Here is a 24,068-nt window from a genome sequence, read left to right as displayed (position 1 = left end):
CCCCCTCTTTCGAAAGTACGAAGTTCTGCGCCACTGTTGCGCGCGCTTCTTCCCCTCCCCTAAGGTTGGTGGACATTCCTGATGGCTGGTGGTAGGAGCGTGTACACACAAAGCGAATCCCTCCACCCCCTGTTGAATGATGGCGAGTTGTGGTTGCGGGGAGCGTATGGCCTTAACTGAAACTGGACGACCTTTTGCACCGGTGAAAATTTTTCTGGTTCTTTCCTCGAAGTGGGTCTAGTACGATGGTCTCCAGTTCTTCCTGGACTTTTAGTCTTGTGGTCTTTTAGTATTCTAATCTTCTATAGTCTTCTTGTCTTCAAGTCTTCGAGACTTCCGGTCTTCTTTCAAAAGTTATTCCGGTCTTATTTTTTTCCTGGTCTTTCAGAATTCTAGTCTTCTAGTCTTGCAGTCTGCTGGTCTTCTTGCTTTCTAGTCTTTTGGTCTTAGAGTCCTCTAGTCTTCTTTTCAAAAAACCTATTATTCTGGTCTTTTAGTCTTCTTGTATCCATATTTCAAATAATGAAATTTTGAGTATTTTTTAAAAATTACGATGTCTTATTAATTTACTACATTATCAAATAAACATATTCGTAGCGTAAACTGTGAAAATTCAATTTCAGAAACATATTAAAAATGAATTATCGTCCCATTGTCATGTTTATCGAACCTCGATAATTTTAACGGTAACAACCTTGTGAAAAATACCAATCCACGCAAGAGAACAGAGAAATCGACCAATGACAATAGCGCGATTGTTTTTTTTAATTGATATGTCATTTTTCTCTAAAAAACAGCTTCTCTAATTCTAATGTTGAAAAATTGCATCTTATTGAACATTTATTTCGAAATTTTAAAAACAAGTCGCAAGAGATAACAATATCATGGGAATACTCTTCATAAACAAATCAAAAGCTAAGTGGCTTGAGTTTATGACATAATTGGTCTACTTTTGTTTATTTGGCTTCTGGTCTTTCGGGATTCTTTTTTTGTGGACTTATAACTTCTTGCTTTCCAGCTTTTTGTCTTTAAAACTCTTCAAATCATCAGTTATCAAGTCGTCTATTCCTAAAATCTATTCCTCTAGACTAGGGTAGTCAACTCGGGTAAAACCCGGGAAAACTGTGAAAAACTCAGGAAATGAATGACAAACCGGCGAAAATATTTTAAGTTAAGTAATGTTTAGTTTAACAAACTCCTAATAATTTTATAATTCGAGAAAAATATGTTTGAATTGTGTAATAAACTCAAGCCACTTAGATTTTGATTTGTTTATGATGAGTATTCCCATGATATTGTTATCTCTTGCGACTTGTTTTTAAAATTTCGAAATAAATGTTCAATAAGATGCAATTTTTCAACATTAGAATTAGAGAAGCTGTTTTTTTTAAGAAAAAAAAAATGACATATCAAATTTAAAAAACCAATCGAGCTATTGTCTTTAGTCGATTTCTCTGTTCTCTTGCGTCGATTGGTATTTTTCACAAGGTTGTTAACGATAAAATTATTGAGGATCGATAACAATAGGACGATAATTAAATTTTAATATGTTTCTAAAATTTAATTTTCAAAGTTTTCACTACGAATATGCTTTTTTGATAATGTAGTAAGTTTCAAAATAAATTAACAAGACATCGTAATTTTTCAAAAATACTCAAATTTTAATTATTTGCAATATGGGTATCAAGCTATAGCGAAATTTTGTTAGCATGTTTACTTTATTAGAGATTTTCTGAAAAAAAAAAACTAAAATTTTCACAAAATACCGTATCTTTTCAAAAGTACTCAAATTTTCAAAATTTGCATTACGGGTATCAATCGTAGCGAAATTTTGTATGCATTTGCACTTGATGACATTTTTTTTTTTTTGTTAAATACTCAAATTTTCACAAAATACCTTTTTTCTGAAATACTAAAATTTACACAAAATACCTTATTTTATCCGTTGTACTTAAATTTTCATTATACGCAATATGGATATCAAACGGAGCGAAATTTTGCCTGCATTTTCAACTTATCAAAAAAATTTAAAAAATACTCAATTGTCCATTATCGTCAATAAGATTATCGCCGATAGAATTATCGAAATAACGTTAATTCGTCAAAATCCAAATATTAACCAATTTTTGATCTCCAAATTGTTTACTGTTTCTTAGATCGTCCAATTTCCCGGGGTTACCAATTTCCCGGGAAACGGGAAATTTTCAATCAATTTCCCGGGAAATCCCGGGAAATTTTAAATTAATTGGAAATCGCACTAATCTTGTTTCTCAATAATATTTAGCATCAAAATTGAATAGGACAGCGACTTTAACACCTAAACTCCCAAGCTCGAGAAAAAGGGGGAATTTCCATACAAATTCCCCCTTTTTCTCGAGCTTGGGAGTTTAGGTGTAAATGGTTAAAATAAGTGTAAAGATCAACTAATAGCTTGACTGCATGTAAAAATTCATACAACTACAAGAAAATGTATATTTTTCTAATTTTATAAGCTCAAATCGTACAATAAATCAAAAAATGATCTCTTGTATTTTTTGTTGAAAAGTATTTTTTCATCAAAGTGTTTGGACAGTAAGTAAAATGAATCCATACTCCACAATCTTAAAATTTCTTTAAAACTTGTTTCTGTGACCAGTTTGAGAGAATACATTAAGTTGAAACGAATAAAATCATTCAGCAATTATTTTTTTTCAAAACAAATAACTTTTCTAAACCAAGTTATACTGATTTCAGCTCTTGAACAATATGGTTAAGCTTTTAAGTTTTTCCTTAAAATTCTAACTTCTCGTGTTTGTTTTACTTCAAACAACTCAATGTTTTCAAATAGGTTTAACCAGGTTTGCATTTTTGGGCACCTCTTAAACAATACAAAGTAGTTTTTCAATGATTTTTTAATGATGTTTTTCTTCTTGGTTTTCAGGTTTATAATTGACTTCCGTTGAACTTTTTTTTATGGAATGAAAACATAATTTAAATTATACGATAAATTTTCATCATCTCACTACCACTCTTCGATTATTTTTTTTTTTCATGTTAAACCTTCTAACACCCATTGTTGCACCAGTGCTCCATAATTCTTTTACTTTGAATTGAAATTTTTTGAACGAATTGAAGTAATTCTTCTTGCAAAAACCTATTTGAAATATTTAATGATACCAATTCAATTTTCATCTAATTTGATCATGGTAAACAAAAACGAAAACTATTCGTATTCTTTATTCTTTATCCAATTATTCTTTAAAAAGTTTACCTCCAGTTGCTTCAGAAACTAATATTATCAGAAATAAATCTTGATATTAAATTGAGTTTCTTCATTTTTTCCAGAGCATTTAAAAAAATGGATCCAAAAAGTTAAGAAAATGTATACTTCCGCTTGAATTTCGGGAATTCCCGGGAAATATTTTTTTACGGGAAATCCCGGGAATTCCCGGGACGGGAAATTGGACGCTCTACTGTTTCTGTTACTGTTTCCAACTGTTTTATACTACCTACTATGTTTAAAAAAAAATCTGCGTCAACTTTGGCTGGTTTTTTTTTCACTATATTTGATATATTAATAAGTATGCAGTAATTTTTGTATGGTTCCAGGTTATGCCTCTATTTTTCACCCATTTAAATGACAATGGTATCGTTCTATAGCAGGAAATGTGAAAATCAAGCATAACAATTAAAAAGTGACTGTAAAAATATGAAGAAAAAAACTAGAATTGCAAAACGTAGTAGAATAAGCCAAATACTATCAAAAACAAACATAAACTAAACAGGATAAATGCAAAATAAAATATTAAAAATGAAACAAGAAAAATATAAAACAAGAGAAGTTAACATTGATCAAAATAACCTCTTGAACAATAGAAAAATAATAATGTCGATATTTTCGAAAAATTACAAGTTGTTTAAAAAATCGCAGCACTGCTGTAAAAAAAATTGTCACTTTTTTAGACTAGTTTTGCTTATCAGAAAAAGCGTTTTCAAGGTACCGAGTTTTGAATATTTCCAAAGCACTTATGTTTGGATAGCTGTCTAAATGGCATGTAGATTCTTATGAACGAATTTATGATGAAAAATTGGCTTTTTGGTCAAATAGAAAGTAGTAATTTAATTTCAGCCAGTTAAAAAAAATATTAAAAAAAAAAATTTGAAAGCAATTGCAATTTTTGGAGGAATTTATCTTGAATTTCATTGAGTTATTTTACATCCAAATGAAATTCGCTTCGCTTCGCTTCGCTAGGAGACGGTGATTTTAGCGGATTGCAGACTGGATTTTCGCCATGTGATGTGATGATTGTCTAAGCCCAAGTGTCCTAGGAATCGATAATTGGGAATAGAACCAATTCCACCTGAACCAGATTCTCACCACCATGGCAGCCGTCCATTGCCGGCCGCTCCCATCTCCACCGCGCACCAGGGACAAGGATAGGGAATTTGGAAGACGGGAAGTGTTGATGCTCCACTTTTTTCAGAGTATTAAGGGAAAATCTCCACGGTATCCTCAAGTAAGTTTCGCTTGGAGTTGGACGGTTTTTTGGGAAGGTGAATGGTCTGAGGAGCCACCCTAGGCGAGTGGTAACGACCGTTTGCATTGTTGTTCGAATTCTTCGTGTGTTCTCATTTCTAATGGGAAAGCTTTCAATTCTTCTCATCTCTTATTGGATGAATTCTATCAGTCGCCCAGGCTATTTATAGCGAGGTATTTTTAGATTCAATTTCAACTGCGCTTGCAATCTTGCATGCAATCTTGTTTGAGTTCTGATGTTCAACTTGCATTCAATTTTGATTCTTTTGTCCGATTCTTGGATTCAACTATACCAGTCTAATTCCTCATCAAGCTACCAATGCTCCACGGTTAAGTGGAAAGCATTTTTGCTTGCCAATCCTAAGGACAGGGGATCGAACCCCGCCGTGAGCTTTTTCATGATTTTCCATTAATTCCAAATTTAATGAGTCCAGAACTTTCTCGTTGGGAGCAGATGGGTATCGAACCCAGAACCATTCGCTTATAAAGCGAACATCGTAACCATTCAGCCACGACCGCTCCCCTATTTTACATCCAAATGAAATTAGTTAAAAACATTTGAATAAATTTTGTAAACAATGTGTTTAATATCATTTCTACCAAAATTTTATTTTTGATGTTTGGTTATTTAAAATTAATTAGATTTCCAAAGCTTTCTGATAGCCATTTGAAAAATTGAAAGCATAGGAATGAAAAATCACAATCCATATGAAAATTTGGGACATGAATTGAAAACCGACCAAAAACAGATTCGTTAACAACCAGTACTTGCGACTTTCTGTGAAATGAAAATATTAAACAAAATACCTGTACCAAATGTATACGCATTTAAAAATCATGTTGATTCTAGATGTCAGATTTAAAAACATTGTTTGTATTTTGATGTAAATACTTTCCGGAAATATTCAGTTGGTCTCGGGAGAAAACAAGAATTTGAAAATCGAAATACGGTGGCCAGGGTGTTTTAGTCTACAAAATTCCCATCTAACTTTTTAAACGTGCCATTCTACAAACCCCCCTCCCTCCAAAAGGGATCTAATTCAAAGGTCCTTTCTCCATTTGATTGAATCTGTGTGCCCTGGTAACGGTTTCCACTCACGCTGTTTCGAAAACACACACAAAGACACAAGCATACTTATTTCAACCCTTTTCCCAGCGCTATGAACTTTCTAAACGAGATGATCTTTGCTTTGCTATCGTAGACAATTCCAAGGGGCACTTACGACACTAGATGTTCGGTTTATCCCTTACCTGCAAAAAAAAGAAAATTTGTTTAGAAAAAATAATGTTGCTTCAAAAATCGAATCAGTTTAATTTTTCAACTCAAAAAAAAGATTCAAAAGGGTGAAAATCACAAACAGCACTTATCAACGGCGTTTTTAATCGACTCTTGCAAAAAAAAAAGAGAATAAATTATCACAGAGTTAGTCACGTGACCCATTAATATTTTATTCCTTTTCGTGAGTGCAATTTCTCGCTTTTCCTACTCTCTTTCTCTCTCTCACTCTTCAGATGCCAAAATCAGGTCACTTTGTTTTGCTTGCTTTAGCAAAGGAGAAAATCCTTCTTCATACCAGAAAAAAAAACTTCACAATTTCGTTCCGCATTCCGATTCAACCGGAACCGAATCCGGGAATGACCCGGGATAACAAAACAAAAAAGAAATCGTTCCCATTAAATTTGAATATTTATTGTGCTGGCAAATTTATCTCGAACAAATTTTCCCCTCCACTTGCACTAACAATTTTTCCACGCACACACACACATAAACCGAGTGCGGGGTTTTCCGGGAAAGTTTTTCCGCGCCCTGGATAATACCGAGAAATTGCGTACATTTTCCAGCTGCTTCATCTTTCGAAGTCAGAGAGAGAAAAAGATAAAGAGAGCAAAATTGGAAAAATGAAGAAATTAAATTTTCTCGTCAACTTGCTTTCCGCAAGCAAGCCAACGAGGTTTGATGTCATTTTCTTTCTGTCTTGAAGATTCACTTTAAAATATCGAAAATTGTGCACTGTTTAAATCAAAAGCGAAGCGTCCAAAAAGATTTAACTTAAATTTTAAAGAAATTTAGAAGAAAAAATTAAATTTCAAAATTCTGGCAGCACTGTCCCGACAACTGCAACCTTGAGGCTTGAATTTCAATCTCTCCGGAATCCGTGTTAAAACTCGGTAAATTCCATCGGGTGCTGCCCCGGGAGGACTTTGCAAACTATTGTGCGCTGCTGGTGTGTTCCCTTGTAACTCAAAGTAAAGCTCTTTCAACCAACTCTGCGCCCGCGAGGAAGCCAAAGTTGGGCGGCAAAGTTGGCAACACTTGGCGCAGCAGTGTAAAGTAGTTGGCCTTGACTAATGGACGATAATGATTGCTCCAGGGCACCTGCGAACTTCTTGTCAATGGTAGCTTGAGCAGAGCTTGGCATGCTCTTTATGGCTGAACAAAATTTTCGTAAAAAATCAAATTTAATTCTGTTTGATTGGCGTTTAAACGGAAAATTGTCCAAATTGAGTAAAAAAAAATACTTATTTTCCTAGCAAACATTCAATTTAGAACATAAAAACAAAATCGAACAGACCTTGAAGAAATGGTAATAATTAAATTTTTAAATTTTTAGTAATTTCAATTTGGCGAATTTAAAAAAGAGAGAATAAAAACAAAATTATGGAATTTTTAGTCAGGATTTCTAAGAAAAAAAAATCAAAATTTTAAGAAATTAAAGTATATTGACCTAAAGGTTTTTTTTGGATTAAAAATGTTTAATGAATTTTTTGAGTTTTTTTTTAATTTTTAAAATTATATTATTACTTTGAAATTCAAAAAAAATAAAATAAAAAAACAGAAATTGTTTAATTTTTTTTTACAAACAAATTTAAAAATTTTGGAAATTGAAAACATTTATGAAGTTTTAGAAAGTAAGAAATAAAAAAACATTTTACAAAACAATTTTAAAAATAAAAAAGTTTGAAAAATATAAAATATAAGAAATTTCAAATAATATTAAAAACGTAAATTAATTTGAGAAATTTCAAACAATTTAACAAGCATCCATAAATTTGAGAAATTAATAAAAAAAATTCAAAAGGTTTAAAAACTTACAGAAATTAAAGAAACATTGGAAATTTAAGAAATTTTAAACAATTTTAAAAACTTAATGAATGAAATGAATGAATGATATGAATGAAAATTTATTTATAAGGTTTTTCAAACCTTCAGAAATTGAAGAAATTGAAGAAATTGAAGAAATTGAACAAATTGAACAAAATGAACAAATTGAACAAATTGAAGAAATTGAAGAAATTGAAGAAATTGAAGAAATTGAAGAAATTGAAGAAATTGAAGAAATTGAAGAAATTGAAGAAATTGAAGAAATTGAAGAAATTGAAGAAATTGAAGAAATTGAAGAAATTAAAGAAATTGATGAAATTGAATAAATTGAAAAAAAATAAAAACTTGAAAAAATAAAGCAGTTGAAAAAAAAGTAAAATAGAGAAATTTAAAAAATTAAGAAATTGAAAAAAAATCTAGAATATTAAGAAATTTTTGAATTTTACAATTTTTCTGAATTTTCTGAATTTTCTGAATTTTCTGAATGTTATGAATTTTATGAATTTTATGAATTTTATGAATTTTATGAATTTAATGAATTTTATAAATTTTATGAATTTTATGAGTTTTATGAATTTTATGAATTTTATGAATTTTATAAGTTTTATGAATTTTATGAATTTTATGAATTTTATGAATTTTATAAGTTTTATGAATTTTATGAATTTTATGAATTTTATGAATTTTATGAATTTTATGAATTTTATGAATTTTATGAATTTTATGAAATTTATAAGTTTTATGAATTTTATGAATTTTATGAATTTTATGAATTTTATAAGTTTTATGAATTTTATGAATTTTATGAATTTTATGAATTTTATGAATTTTATGAATTTTATGAATTTTATGAATTTTATGAATTTTATGAATTTTAAGAATTTTATGAATTTTATGAATTTTATGAATTTTATGAATTTTATGAATTTTATGAATTTTATGAATTTTATGAATTTTATAAATTTTATGAATTTTATGAATTTTATGAATTTTATGAATTTTATGAATTTTATGAATTTTATGAATTTTATGAATTTTAAGAATTTTATGAATTTCATGAATTTTATGAATTTTATGAATTTTATGAATTTTATGAATTTTATGAATTTTATGAATTTTATGATTTTTTTGAATTTTATAAATTTTATGAATTTTATGAATTTTATGAATTTTATGAATTTTATGAATTTTATGAATTTTATGAATTTTATGAATTTTATGAATTTTATGAATTTTATGAATTTTATGAATTTTATGAATTTTATGAATTTTATGAATTTTATGAATTTTATGAATTTTATGAATTTTATGAATTTTATGAATTTTATGAATTTTATGAATTTTATGAATTTTATAAATTTTATAAATTTTATGAATTTTATAAATTTTATGAATTTTATGAATTTTATGAATTTTATGAATTTTATGAATTTTATGAATTTTATGAATTTTATGAATTTTATGAATTTTATGAATTTTATGAATTTTATGAATTTTATGAATTTTATGAATTTTATGAATTTTATGAATTTTATGAATTTTATGAATTTTATGAATTTTATGAATTTTATGAATTTTATGAATTTTATGAATTTTATGAATTTTATGAATTTTATGAATTTTATGAATTTTATGAATTTTATGAATTTTATGAATTTTATGAATTTTATGAATTTTATGAATTTTATGAATTTTATGAATTTTATGAATTTTATGAATTTTATGAATTTTATGAATTTTATGAATTTAATGAATTTTATGAATTTTATGAATTTTATGAATTTTATGAATTTTATGAATTTTATGAATTTTATGAATTTTATGAATTTTATGAATTTTATGAATTTTATGAATTTTATGAATTTTATGAATTTTATGAATTTTATGAATTTTATGAATTTTATGAATTTTATGAATTTTATGAATTTTATGAATTTTATGAATTTTATGAATTTTATGAATTTTATGAATTTTATGAATTTTATGAATTTTATGAATTTTATGAATTTTATGAATTTTATGAATTTTATGAATTTTATGAATTTTATGAATTTTATGAATTTTATGAATTTTATGAATTTTATGAATTTTATGAATTTTAAGAATTTTAAGAATTTTAAGAATTTTATGAATTCTATGAGTTTTATGAATTTTATGAATTCTATGAATTTTATCAATTTTAAGAATTTTATGAATTTTATGAATTTTATGAATTTTATGAATTTTATGAATTTTATGAATTTTATGAATTTTATGAATTTTATGAATTTTAAGAATTTTATGAATTTTATGAATTTTATGAATTTTATGAATTTTATGAATTTTATGAATTTTATGAATTTTATGAATTTCATGAATTTTATGAATTTTATGAATTTTATGAATTTTATGAATTTTATGAATTTTATGAATTTTATGAATTTTATGAATTTTATGAATTTTATGAATTTTATGAATTTTATGAATTTTATGAATTTTATGAATTTTATAAATTTTATGAATTTTATAAATTTTATGAATTTCATGAATTTTATGAATTTTATGAATTTTATGAATTTTATGAATTTTATGAATTTTATGAATTTTATGAATTTTATGAATTTTATGAATTTTATGAATTTTTTTGAATTTTTTGAATTTTATGAATTTTATGAATTTTATGAATTTTATGAATTTTATGAATTTGATGAATTTGATGAATTTGATGAATTCGATGAATTTTATGAATTTTATGAATTTTATGAATTTTATGAATTTTATGAATTTTATGAATTTTATGAATTTTATGAATTTTATGAATTTTATGAATTTTATGAATTTTATGAATTTTATGAATTTTATGAATTTTATGAATTTTATGAATTTTATGAATTTTATGAATTTTATGAATTTTATGAATTTTATGAATTTTATGAATTTTATGAATTTTATGAATTTTATGAATTTTATGAATTTTATAAATTTTATGAATTTTATGAATTTTATGAATTTCATGAATTTTATGAATTTTATGAATTTTATGAATTTTATGAATTTTATGAATTTTATGAATTTTTTTGAATTTTTTGAATTTTATGAATTTTATGAATTTTATGAATTTTATGAATTTTATGAATTTTATGAATTTTATGAATTTTATGAATTTGATGAATTTGATGAATTTGATGAATTTGATGAATTTTATGAATTTTATGAATTTTATGAATTTTATGAATTTTATGAATTTTATGAATTTTATGAATTTTATGAATTTTATGAATTTTATGAATTTTATGAATTTTATGAATTTTATGAATTTTATGAATTTTATGAATTTTATGAATTTTATGAATTTTATGAATTTTATGAATTTTATGAATTTTATGAATTTTATGAATTTTATGAATTTTATGAATTTTATGAATTTTATGAATTTTATGAATTTTATGAATTTTATGAATTTTATGAATTTTATGAATTTTATGAATTTTATTAATTTTATGAATTTTATGATTTTTTTGAATTTTATGAATTTTATTAATTTTATGAATTTAATGAATTTTATGAATTTTATGAATTTTATGAATTTTAAAAATCTTAAGAATCTTAAGAATTTTAAGAATTTTAAGAGTTTTAAAAATTTTAAGATTTTTTAAAAAATAACAAAAAACCTCTGGATATAGTTGTCTACTTCATTGTTTCAACCTTTTTAGAGGAATTAACCTTGTTTTGAGTCCTCAAATCACCAATCAATACAACCATCAAACTTCTCATAAATTTTAATAATTCAACCCAATCAAAGAAGGCCATTTGTCAAACGGATGAGCATTACAGTAAAAGCTGGCTGCACGCACAAATCGTGCGAACAGGATCAGTCGGAGGGGGGGAAGCAAAGGGGGGTTGAGTTTAATCAAAGTGTGCCATGAGTTATGACCCCTTGTCTTGGAGGAGCAGGGGGGTCACAGTTTATTTGCGCGATGGGGTAAATTGGTAAAATTTTGACAATCGGTAAAGCAGACCTGTCAAAATTGATTTGACAGCCACTAGTGAAGTAGATTTCGCTTCCTTCCTGTTAGATCCTTGATCCGGACGCAGTCGAGGGCAATCAAACTAGGGACTTGCCTGCAAGTAGTGTTGATCGATTGCGTGCGATGTGGACGGTCGATGAATTCTTAAAAAGGGCCTATGCCACGGGGCGCGAACAGGAGGTTGCCCTCTCACTGCCTATAATGTTGATTCATGTTGCCCGTGGGATTTTTTCCTCTCTAATGTATCAAACGTAAATAACGTCATCAGTGAGATTTATCGTTTTCGTCTTGCCGGAAGAACCTTGAGTTGTACTCCCAGTCGGAGGAGGAAACAAATAGAAATGCTTGGCCGGAAGATTTATTGATCGTTTTATTTTCTTCTTCCCTCTCTCTCTCCCTCTAGGACTAACCTCGAACAACTCGATTTGTTACACCCCTCTCCCGCCGCGGCATCCGTCAGCTGAAAATGTCCCGGTGCTAGTAATGCGCTGCTGGTGAGTGTGTGTGTTTTACTCCCCAAAGGGCCCCAACCAAACAACTTGACATGCCGAAAATGGTACACGACGCCGACAAACCCAAAGGGCGTAAATGTTTCGGGGTCTATTCTCGAAAATGACAGCTCGGGGCGCCGACCCGTTTGACAGCTCGGCGACAGCGACAACGGGGTGGAAATGCTCTTACCTTCGAGACGATGACGACGACGATATCTTCTGGGTGTACGGTGAAACCCCGTTGGTTTGACAGTTCAAGATGTCAATTATTGCTAAACTAAAACATGTCAAACTAGCGAAGCTCTACTGTACGGCGAAGAAATTCTCAATTTCATTTTCACCTTGGCGGAACAAAAGTGATACGGGATCTGACAATGGGTGTGTGTGCCGACACACATACAGACGTTGAACAAACGCACAGAATCACAAATACATTGCACGTGTGCGTCATTATTTCAGGATCATTGTTTCGATTCGATGGAATTTCTCCTGGGCTGCGAGGATAACCTTTGGCGTAAAAGAGAACTAATATTGTTTAGTTATTTTGAGGTTATGTTTCTCGGGACCTCAATTTTTGGTAGGTAATACTAATGGCTTTTACTTCAACGTTTCGACCAGCGGCGCAGTTTTCATGAGGGTTTCTTTTACCTGAGGAAGACCAAATTGCCAGTTGAAACGTTGGAGTTAAATTCATCTTCAACTCTAACCGAGTGACATAACCTCAATCCAGATCGAAATGCTATGCCCAAAAAATACATATTTATTTGAATAAAATTCAAATATCTAACTTAACATTTCTGTACCTTCAATGAAAGCACCACTTTTTTTCGTTAAATGGACAATCAATTTCTGAGAATCAGCAATTATTTTCCAAAATTTCAAATATTGTTTTTTTTTAATATTTTTTTCTAATTCGGCTAAAACTTTAAAAGGGCCCTTCACATCACAAATTTGACAGCCACTTCTACGAAAATTAAATCTAATTATTCGAAAATCTGCATCTTGAGAACAGCTTTCTTATCGATTTGGAGTCTTCGACAATGTTTAGGATTTTGCAGCCAACTCGAGAAAACAAAGGTACAACAAAGGAGAATAAAAAAAATATGACACAGCATGGGCAATATTTGTTTAAAGTGCAGCCATTTTGTTTGAATAAAGACCCAATAATTTTGAAAATTTCAGAAACATGGTCAAAGCAAAGTTTTACTTCATTTTTGTTTTTTAAATTTGAAATAGAAAAAGACTATACATGTAATTTGATAACGATCACCGTTTTCAAAATAAATGTTTTATATGAAAATTTTGCAATTTTTTCAAACATTTTTTTTTGAAAAATTGGAAAAATAACCATTCAAATTTGTTGCGGAAAATTTGCAAATGTTTTCAAACTCAGTTTTTTGAAAAAATCAGAAAAAAATCCTTTAAAATTTTGCAATTTTTTCAAACATTATTTTTTTTAAATCAGAAAAATCTTCTTTCAAATTTGTTGCGGAAATTTAGCAATTTTTTTAAACGTTTTTTTTTAAATCAGAAAAATTTCCTTTTGAATTCTGCTTTGTTTATTCAAACTCAGTTTTTTCGGAACAATCAGAAAAACTTCCTTTAAAATTTTGCAATTTTTACAAACTCTATTTTTCTGGAAAAAATATTGTATTTGGAATCGAAAAAGACTTAACATGTATTCTGATTACGATAACCATTTTCAAAATAAATCCAACTAAAATCTGTTTTTTTTTTTTTTTTTTTGAAATTTAGCAATTTTTCCAAACTCAGTTTTTTCGGAAAAAACATAAAAAATCCTTTTTAAATATTGCAATTTTTTCGAACATTTTTTTTAAATCAGAAAAATCTCCTTTCCAATTTGTTGCGGAAATTTAGCAATTTATTCAAGCTCTATTTTTTCGAAAATGTCAGAAAAATGTCCTTTCAAATTCTGCATTTTTTCAAACTCAGTTTTTTCGGAAAAAACAGAAAAATTTCCTTTAAAATTTAATGCGGAAATTTAGCAAATTTTACAAACCCTATTTTTCCGGAAAAATTATTGGATTTGGTATCGAAAAAGACTTGACATGTATTTTGATAACGATCACCATTTTCACAATGAATCAAACTAAAGTCTGTTTTTTTTGCGGAAATTTTGATTCAAACTCTTTTTTTCAGAAAAATCTTTTGTTGGGGAAATTTTGCAATTTTGTAAACGGAAATTTAGCAATTTTTTCAAAGTCATTTTTTTCGAAAAAATAAAAAAAAACGTTCAAATTCTGCATTTTTTCATCTTTATTTTTTGAGAAAAATCAGAAAAAAAACCCGTTCAAATTTATTGCGGAAATTTAGCAATTTTTGAAACCCCTATTTTTCCGGAAAAATCAGAAAAATGTCCTTTCAAATTTGTCCGCTCAGTTGCTGAGATCACAAAATGACAAATGCACTGAATTTATTTGCTTGATTATCTAATCATCCAAATACCACTCAAATTTGTGAGCTTTTAAACAAAAATATCAGCAAATATTAAAGTCAGGACAATTTTGAAAAAGGCAAAATTGTGCCTTTTTCTACATGTATGCCAAATTTCGAAAGAGTTTCAAAACGATGATTTTTTTTTTCATGACAACGCTGCAATTTTTTTATTTGAAATATGGATGTCGAACTCAGCCATATTTGGCATGAATTTTTGAAGCGTTGATTGCTCACACGCAAAATAATAATTATGTTTTGAAAATCATGAAACCTATGATTTCGTTTGACATCTGCATTTCAAATTATTCTGATTTTGAGCATTTAAAAAAAAATATAGAGTAATTCTCAAGAATTTTGAAAAACATTTCGAGTTTTTTTTTATTGATTTTTTTTTAAAAAAAGGAGCAATTCTCTACAAAAACTGAAAATGGTTTTATTTGTATTTTTTTATTTAGCTCAAATTTTGTGGGGGCTTTCCCTATGACCAAATAAGCTATTTGTGTCATTGGTTCACCCATACAAGTCTCCATTCAATTTTGGCAGCTGTCTTTACAAAATTTGAAGGAATTTTCTCATTAATTTGGTGTCTTGGATAAACTTGTAGGTACCCGAGCAGACGGAAATAACTTGGGAATAACATTTTTTGATATTTGAAAATACTAGGCCAATAACATTTTATGTTATTTATAACAAGATTTGTTATTAGCCGTTATGATTTTTTTTGTTATTGGATTGTTATTGTAATAACAGATTAATAACATTTTTAGTTATTCTTCGAACAAATCTCTGTTATTATTTTTTGTTATTTTAACAACTAATCTGATCATCCCAATAACAGTTCGAGGTATTTTTCCATAACAAAAAATGTTATTCAAAAATTGTTTTGGCTGTCAACCAATATCAGACCAATAACATTTTTTTATGATAACATAAACTGTTATTAAACCCTTATGCAAAAATGGATTTTTCAAGAAGATTCCATAACACTTTCTGTTATTTTAACAGTATTTGTTATTGAAATAGCATGAATTTTGTTATTACCGTCTGCCCGGGTATTGATAAGGGCTTTTCAGAAAAAAATAGGCAAACAGAAAAAAATATTGCCAAGATTTTTTATTATCTTTTTTCACAAAAACTCAATTTCCCGAAATCCATATTTTATTATTTTCGACATTTTTTTTAATATGTTGTAGAGGACCAAAACCCCGCAACATTTGAGCTAAAAGAAGCATGATTAAAAATGCCGAGCTATGAATTAAAAAAAATGATTTTTGGAATAAATTGTAACATTTTTTTGACCTGATTTTTTTATGGTAAATTTGAATATTTGCAGTTTTGCGATTTGTAAAAATAGTGCCAATTTCTGAAATTTTTTATTTTTTTTTAAGTTAAGAAAATTTGCTATAAAATTTTCTAAGAGACATTGAAGATTGCATTTATGTTTGCTGAGATACAGCGGTTTAAAGAAAAAGAAACAGGAAATTTGAAATTTTCCAAGTCTCAGCCAAACAACCCTCCATTTCTAATGCTTGTATCTTAGCAACTGATGTTCCGATTTTTAATGTAAAAAAAAATTAACATTCGTGAAATTTTCCAATCATTTCGAAAACAATATTTTATTTTTTTTTTTAATCAAGACTCACATTTCAAAAGGGCGTAATATTGCAGGTTTGGCCCTTTTGAAATGTTAGTCTTGTTTCAAAAAAAATAAAAATAAATGGTCAGATGGTCACTCATGGTCACAATTTTTTTAAATCGAAAAACTGCAAATATTTCACTGAAATCAAACTTTCTTCTTGGTTCAAAATATCATGAATTTTGTTCACGATTTCGCGAACTCCTTTTTTGCGTGAGACATGAAGGAAGGCTTGGAATGCTTAAAAATGAATCTTTGACGATTATGGGGTGTTTATGACCTTATATTTTTATATTTTTTTAACTGTTTACAATCCAAAACTAGGAAGATTTTTTACGTTGATTATTTGAGAAAATTGCGAAAAATTTTAGGATGGTTGTAAATGTCTGTCTGAAAATATATAAATTTAAAAAAAAATTAACATTTAAATCGTTGCTTTATTTTTTGAACGTCCACCAAACTCCAACAATTTAGCATTTTTATGAAGTTCGCCTCAAGACATTTGCCCGATTTAACGGTCCATTTGCATTCTAAATCATTGGCAGCGCTGAAGTGCTTTTTGTCGTGTGTTTGTCTTCCCAAGAAGTCAGCAGATGGCTCTGCATTGTACTGTTTGGTAGTGCCAAGCAGTGTTGCCAGATTTTTTGGCTTTTTTGTTGCCTTTTTTCATTTCATCCTTGTTTAGTCAACAGAAAGTCACGTTGGCCATCTCTCCACTGCAGTATTCTTCGGAAAGCTTTGAAAAGGTCGGTTCGTTTCGACCTGCCAAGATAACATTCTTCCACGCTTCTATTGTCAATTCAAGATGTGTGTGTGTGCGCGCCGAAAGCTCTCAAATTAAGAATTGTGATTCAAGCTTGCGTGCTTTCGTTCCGAAACACGACGCAGTGGCCAAAAGTCCTTTGTTTACCAACCAATTTAAGGGGGGCGAGCCAGCCTGTCTGAAAGACCATGTGGCAAGGTTACGTGTTTGAGGAGGTCGAATCAGGAGCCAAAATCGAGAAGCGGAGGCCGGTCCAATCACGCGGAATGACAATAAAACTGGAAACTGGATTGTTGAGAAGAGAAAGAAAGAAGAAACCATTCGACATTTGTAAAGTTCACCCAAACTCAAACAAAAACCACGAATTTCGCACAGTTAATTTGGCCCACGGTAATTGTTTCGCCCCATTGAGCTGCTCTCCAACTAATGAAATTGGGAACTTTAGGCAACTTTTTCGCAATTTTAGCGCTCCTTAGCGGATGCTGTCTTAATTTGGACCCATCTGCTTTCGGTTGAGCGATTCGGGGAGAAATTGTTTAATTAAAACCGATTGTCTTACTCCAAGTGGATGTATTTTGGGTCTAAACAGGGGATTTTCGACCTATTGCAAAAACGGTGATTTTAGCGGATCGCAGACTGGATTTCGCCATGTATATATGATGATTTTTCAAACAAAAAAAAGTTGTTAAGGGGATAAGGGAAAATCTCCACGGTATTTCCAAATGAGTTTTCATGAAATTTAAACTTAGGAATTGAACAAAAAAAAAACAAAAAAAGATAGTTTAGCCAAACCTTAGTTCAAACTCTTAATTACCGCTCCAAATCCTGAAAGCCCAAATTCCGACACCAACCGCAAGTCTCGTCGTGGACGGGGTTTTTTTTTTGCTTCACTCTTTTCCAGGTCCGAGAGCTGAAAAGCGAGTCAAAAATCGATACCCAGTGAAGCGGTAGAAATGTTGATTACCATCTCAGAAGGCCATTTCCACAGAGGGAAGGAGACGTACCGAGCAGTGCACATTCTGCGCGTTACATGGCCTGCCCGGATCTGCGAGCAGATTTTCGCGGTACGGTTCAACCATTTTTTTTTTCGTACGATTAGGCTTCCGGAGTAAGGTCCGATGACCAGGAATGGGTTAAGGGAAGGAGTAAAAGGTTTCTACCTGCAACTTACAGGAACGCATTTTCAGGATTAATTCTTCCAATTTTGTTTTGTTTCTATCAGAAATGGAAAACTTCAGGAAAAGCCGTCTTCAAAAATGTCAATAAAACTGGCAACACTTTCTATTTGTAACACAATCCTCGATAATGCAGAGTAAATTGAAATTTCACGATAATATCAAGTTCCTGCAAATTCAATTATAATTTTTCACAGCTGCAGAACTTATTTCCAACTCCACTGCTGCTGAACCCATTTCGCGCGGCAGATTGTTCAAAAACCCTGGTGCGTCCAGACTAGCTGGAGACGACGGCGACGTCAACTCTATCGTGCGCTAGTTGTGCGAGAGCATCATCATCAACTAAAAGCGACGATGTAATTATATTTTTAAATGAATTTCTGATCCAATCTGGCGGCGGCCCCCTCCCCCTCCTTCGACGAGGGGTTCAACAGGCTGGAAACGAAACCAAAAACAGAACAGGAAAAACATACACATCACCAGCGCGCGCCGCCATCCTTTTCGGCAAAGCCAATAGAGAGGAGTGTAATTATTTTAAGATTAAATTGAATATTAATGAGTATTGATTGCAGCTGGCAGCAGCAGCAGGCTGCATAGCGAGATAGAGCTCGGAAAAGTTGTGGTTGCCAGATTTTTTTTATCAAACCCAGAAGTGTTGCCAGTTTCGTGGATTTTTTTTTGCAAAACTAAAAAAAATCAAGCTGGCAACGCTTCTCGCAGGTCGTTGAATAAATGATGCTCCAGACTGGGTAAAAGAAACTAGGTCACATTAAAATAAATATATCAAATTAATGGACCTTGCAGGCAATCCTTCAAACCGCACGCAAAAAAAGACACACTCACACAGTGATAAGGGAGACCACAGCAGGTGGTTTTATTTGTGTTGGTAGTCATTATGACGTACAGTCCAGACTCGATTATCCGAAGTCTTCGCAAAAATTGTCACTTTAGATAATCGACACGATAAAACCTTTTCAAAATGTTATTTCATTGATTAGAAAAAAAAGTCGGGAATAACATTTGAAATGGCTTTTTTTAATTTGCCTACAAATAAATGTCAATTTTTAAAGCAAAAAAATATGGGTAATTCTCTACCAACTCACACGAAATCGGGAAAAGTTGCCCCGACCCCTCTTCGATTTGCGTGAAACTTTGTCCTAAGGGGTAACTTTTGTCCCTGATCACGAATCCGAGGTCCGTTTTTTGATATCTCGTGACGGAGGGGCGGTACGACCCCTTCCATTTTTGAACATGCGAAAAAAGAGGTGTTTTTCAATAATTTGCAGCCTGAAACGGTGATGAGATAGAAATTTGGTGTCAAAGGGACTTTTATGTAAAATTAGACGCCCGATTTGATGGCGTACTCAGAATTCCGAAAAAACGTATTTTTCATCGAAAAAAACACTAAAAAAGTTTTAAAAATTCTCCCATTTTCCGTTACTCGACTGTAAAAAAAATTGGAACATGTCATTTTATGGGAAATTTAATGTACTTTTCGAATCTACATTTTCATTTAGAACAACATTTTTCATTTTAAAATTTCGTGTTTTTTCTAACTTTGCAGGGTTATTTTTTAGAGTGTAACAATGTTGTACAAAGTTGTAGAGCAGACAATTACAAAAATTTTGATTTATAGACATAAGGGGTTTGCTTATAAACATCACGAGTTATCGCGATTTTACGAAAAAAAGTTTTGAAAAAGTTACTTTTTGCGTTTCTCTTTGTTTCGTCGTCCGTGTCTGTCGCGGGTGACCATGAACGGCCATGATCGATGACGACCAACTTTTTCAAAACTTTTTTTCGTAAAATCGCAATAACTCGTGATGTTTATAAGCAAACCCCTTATGTCTAAATATCAAATTTTTTTTAATTGTCTGCTTTACAATTTTGTAGAACATTGTTACACTCTAAAAAATAACCCTGCAAAGTTAGAAAAAACACGAAATTTTAAAATGAAAAATTTTGTTCTAAATGAAAAAATGACCCTTCTGGGTCAATGTAGATTCGAAAAGTACATTAAATTTCCCATTAAATGACATGTTCCAAAAAATTCTACAGTCGAGTAACGGAAAATGGGAGAATTTTTAAAACTTTTTTAGTGTTTTTTTCGATGAAAAATACGTTTTTTCGGAATTCTGAGTACGCCATCAAATCGGGCGTCTAATTTACATAAAAGTCCCTTTGACACCAAATTTCTATCTCATCACCGTTTCAGGCTGCAAATTATTGAAAAACACCTCTTTTTTCGCATGTTCAAAAATGGAAGGGGTCGTACCGCCCCTCCGTCACGAGATATCAAAAAACGGACCTCGGATTCATGATCAGGGACAAAAGTTACCCCTTAGGACAAAGTTTCACGCAAATCGAAGAGGGGTCGGGGCAACTGCTGTGTGAGTTGACGGAGAATTACCCATATCCTAATCTCGAAGTGCCCAATCTTTCAAACGATCATGTTCTTCGATTTCATTGATTCTCTTAGAAAAAGTCAGAAATAACATTTTAAAATGGTCTAGAGAAACTTTACAGTCATTAGAAGCTAAAATTTTCAATGCTCATTCTACAAAATGAGTCGGAAATAACCTTGGAATTCTTATTCATCGTGATGAAATCGTTTAGATTTTTATTAATTTTCTTATGAAAAGACGGAAATAACATTTTTAAATGACGTAAATCAGCGGACTTTTTGAAACTTGGACTAGAGGTAGTTGACAGTCATCAAAAGCTAAATATATTATGATCATTGAATGTCTATTCTTCAAACAGATGTAATTTTAATGATTTTATAAATTTTCACAAAAAAAAGTCTGCTGTAACATCTTGAAAGGTTGCAACCCATAAACTACGTCAGAGTAGTTTTCTACGGTTTCGCATTTTTTCGCAATTTTCAAATTTTAATTTATTGATTTGGATAAAAATGCTAAATCTGGTTTAGGATACATGCTTTTTTGAAATAATCGTATTTTTTGGAAAAAAAATTATTGAACATCTCAAATTTTTTTGATAAAATTTTCCGTTTTCAAGTTGTTACTGCTTTAAGGTATACATTTTCAATTTCTTTTGGATTTTTTTTTGCCTTTTAAAAATACTTCTTGAAAAAAAAGCACCCCTATGAGAATAAGAGTCATAGAAAATGTTTATTTTTTTATTTTAGAAAAACCCTATTTTCATCGATTCAAATTCTGTGTGAGGCTCTATCTCAGAAACTAATTGCCCGATTTCCAAAGTTTCAAAGGGAAAATAGTAGGAAATTTTCGCAGCTCTTCAAAAATATTTCCTTTTCATTCAAAAAATATTTTTAAAATGCAAAAAACTTTCGTACTTTTCGGTGGCAAATTTAATTTTGCTTCAAAAAATGTTTTTTTTTATCATTTTTTTTGTCCAAGTTTTCGATATTTTCCGATATTTCGATATTTTCAAAAACAAAAATCTCCTAAACCAGATTTTGCACCATCTCGCACTCTGGCTTAGAATATGTCTTTTTAAGTCCCCTAAAACGTATTAAAAAATCAAAAATTAAGATTTTAAAATTATGGTAATTTCATTTTAATGGATAAAAAATTTAAAATAAGGAGATCGGATTTTTTCCGAGTACTATTTTTTCCGAAAGGTCTTAACCATAACCAACAACTTTGCCGAAAACACCAAATCGATAAGAAAATTCCTTCAAAAGTTACGTTTTTTTTAATATTTACGTACAATTTTTGTATGAACATCTGCCAAAACTGTATGGAGAATTAACAAAAACTACTAAAAATAAAACTGGTCGGAATTGGCCGATTTTGAAGAGAATTGCTCATTTGGTAAACTGCTCGTAAATAACAGTTATTGATTTCTTTGCCAGGTAGTGCAACACATTCCATGCATTTCACATTTTTACTTCCATTCATTTCAGGCAAATCAGGGTTCGGCGCGTATTTATTATTTGAAGATTAATATCGTGAAAATATGGATCTCAAGAAGGTAACTTTTTGAGAAATATCCGAAAAGATAAAAAAAAAGTTTTGGCCCTCTTCAAATATTGATTTTTTTTTCGACGTTTTTTCCAAAATCAAGACTTTTCGAAAAATTGGCAACACTGCCAAATTAGTTTTGACCAACCTGTGCCTAGTTCAAAAGATGGCATTTTGACATCTTTTCTCTACGAAATCGGAGTACGTCGATTTTCATTTTTATTTTTTTTATTTGGCTAAAACTTTGTGGGCGCCTTCTCTATGACCAAAGAAGCCATTTTGTGTCATTGGATCACCAATACAAGTTTTCATACAAATTTGGCAGCCTTTAACCTTCCTACGGTATTGGGGTCCTTTTCGGCCTTTTTGAAAATTAAATTTGCCATAACTTTTGTTATATACATGCTAGAGCCTTCAAATTTTCTGACATTAAATTTATAGTATAAATACACATTTCACAAAACAAATAAACCTCGGACGACCCCTAGGGGAGCGTCCATAACAAAAGTTACTTTAAAGGTATTGGGGTCCTTTTCGACCCCAAACTTTAAAAAATCGTCAAAAATCCATTTTTTGACCGATTCCGGTTCTTTTGGTCACAAATGAAAGCTTAGAACGTTCCCTTTTCGAAACCGACCCGGAATACCGGATTTGGTCACTGTGGCCACCGGGAATCGGCTACAACCGAAAAAAGGCTTTTTTGAGACCCCAACTTTGACGACCTGTATCTCCGGCAAATTTAAACCAATCAGGATGCTCCGGGTTGCATTCGACAGGTATATACCTGTACTTTGACCACAAATATTAATATCAGGGCCAGGTGACCTACCGGTTCTGGAAATCCGGAACATCCGAAAAGTTCATATTTTACTGTTTTTCACGTATATGTGATACCAATACTCTCTTGATAGTTGAAATTGATCCATAAAACTTACTAAAAACACAATACACGATTGCCAGAACCACTCTGGAATGTTAGTGGCCACTTCCGGGTAACCTGGAACCGGTTCCCGGGTACCCGATGAACGGCCAATTTGATTCTTTTGTTGAAAACCCATCATGTCGCATATCAAACTTCATGAAATTGAAAGATATGTCCATCTTTGGTAATGCCGTTAATTGCTGAGCCATTCTGGCCAATCTGGAACCGGTTACAGGTGGGCCCTTGGGGACACTCCCGGAATATGAGAGAAACTCTATCATCCGACATATCAAACTTCATGAAATTGAAAGATATGTCAATCTACGGTCATGCCAATGTTCGCTGACCCATTGTGGCCAATTTGGAACCGGTTACCGGTGGGCCCTTGGGGACACTCCCGGAATATGAGAGAAACCCTATCATCCGACATATCAAACTTCATGAAATTGAAAGATATGTCAATCTACGGTCATGCCAATGTTCGCTGACCCATTGTGGCCAATTTGGAACCGGTTACCGGTGGCCCCTTGGGGACACTTCCGGAATATGAGAGAAACCCTATCACCCGACATATCAAACTTCATGAAATTGAAAGATATGTCAATCTACGGTCCTGCCAATGTTCGCTGACCCATTGTGGCCAATTTGGAACCGGTTACCGGTGGCCCCTTGGGGACACTCCCGGAATATGAGAGAAACCCTATCATCCGACATATCAAACTTCATGAAATTGAAAGATATGTCAATCTACGGTCATGCCAATGTTCGCTGACCCATCCTGGCCAATTTGGAACCGGTTACTGATGGCCCCTTGGGACCACTTCCGGAATATGAGAGAAACCCTATCATCCGACATATCAAACTTCATGAAATTGAAAGATATGTCAATCTACGGTCATGCCAATGTTCGCTGACCCATTGTGGCCAATTTGGAACCGGTTACCGGTGGCCCCTTGGGGACACTTCCGGAATATGAGAGAAACCCTATCATCCGACATATCAAACTTCATGAAATTGAAAGATATGTCAATCTACGGTCCTGCCAATG

At 31.0% G+C, this 24,068-nt stretch overlaps 2 protein-coding genes across 6 annotated transcripts in view; one reads left to right on the top strand and one right to left on the bottom strand.

Moving 5' to 3' along the window:
• The window catches only part of LOC120417667 (G protein-activated inward rectifier potassium channel 3-like), a 241,409-nt gene that overhangs the window by 70,713 nt on the left and 146,628 nt on the right, over positions 1-24,068 (bottom strand). The gene's annotated exons all lie outside the window — the stretch shown is intronic.
• The window catches only part of LOC120417668 (serine/threonine-protein phosphatase 2B catalytic subunit 2-like), a 162,356-nt gene that overhangs the window by 37,370 nt on the left and 100,918 nt on the right, over positions 1-24,068 (top strand). For both annotated transcript variants that reach the window (XM_039579796.2, XM_052710502.1), the window contains exon 3: positions 12,030-12,120. The gene's annotated coding sequence lies outside the window, so the exon portion shown is untranslated. The remainder of the gene's footprint in view (positions 1-12,029; positions 12,121-24,068) is intronic.

The sequence above is a fragment of the Culex pipiens genome, chromosome 3 (genome assembly GCF_016801865.2).
Source record: "Culex pipiens pallens isolate TS chromosome 3, TS_CPP_V2, whole genome shotgun sequence".
Classification (NCBI taxonomy): Eukaryota; Metazoa; Arthropoda; class Insecta; order Diptera; family Culicidae; genus Culex; species Culex pipiens.
This window is presented reverse-complemented; position numbering and strand designations above follow the sequence as displayed.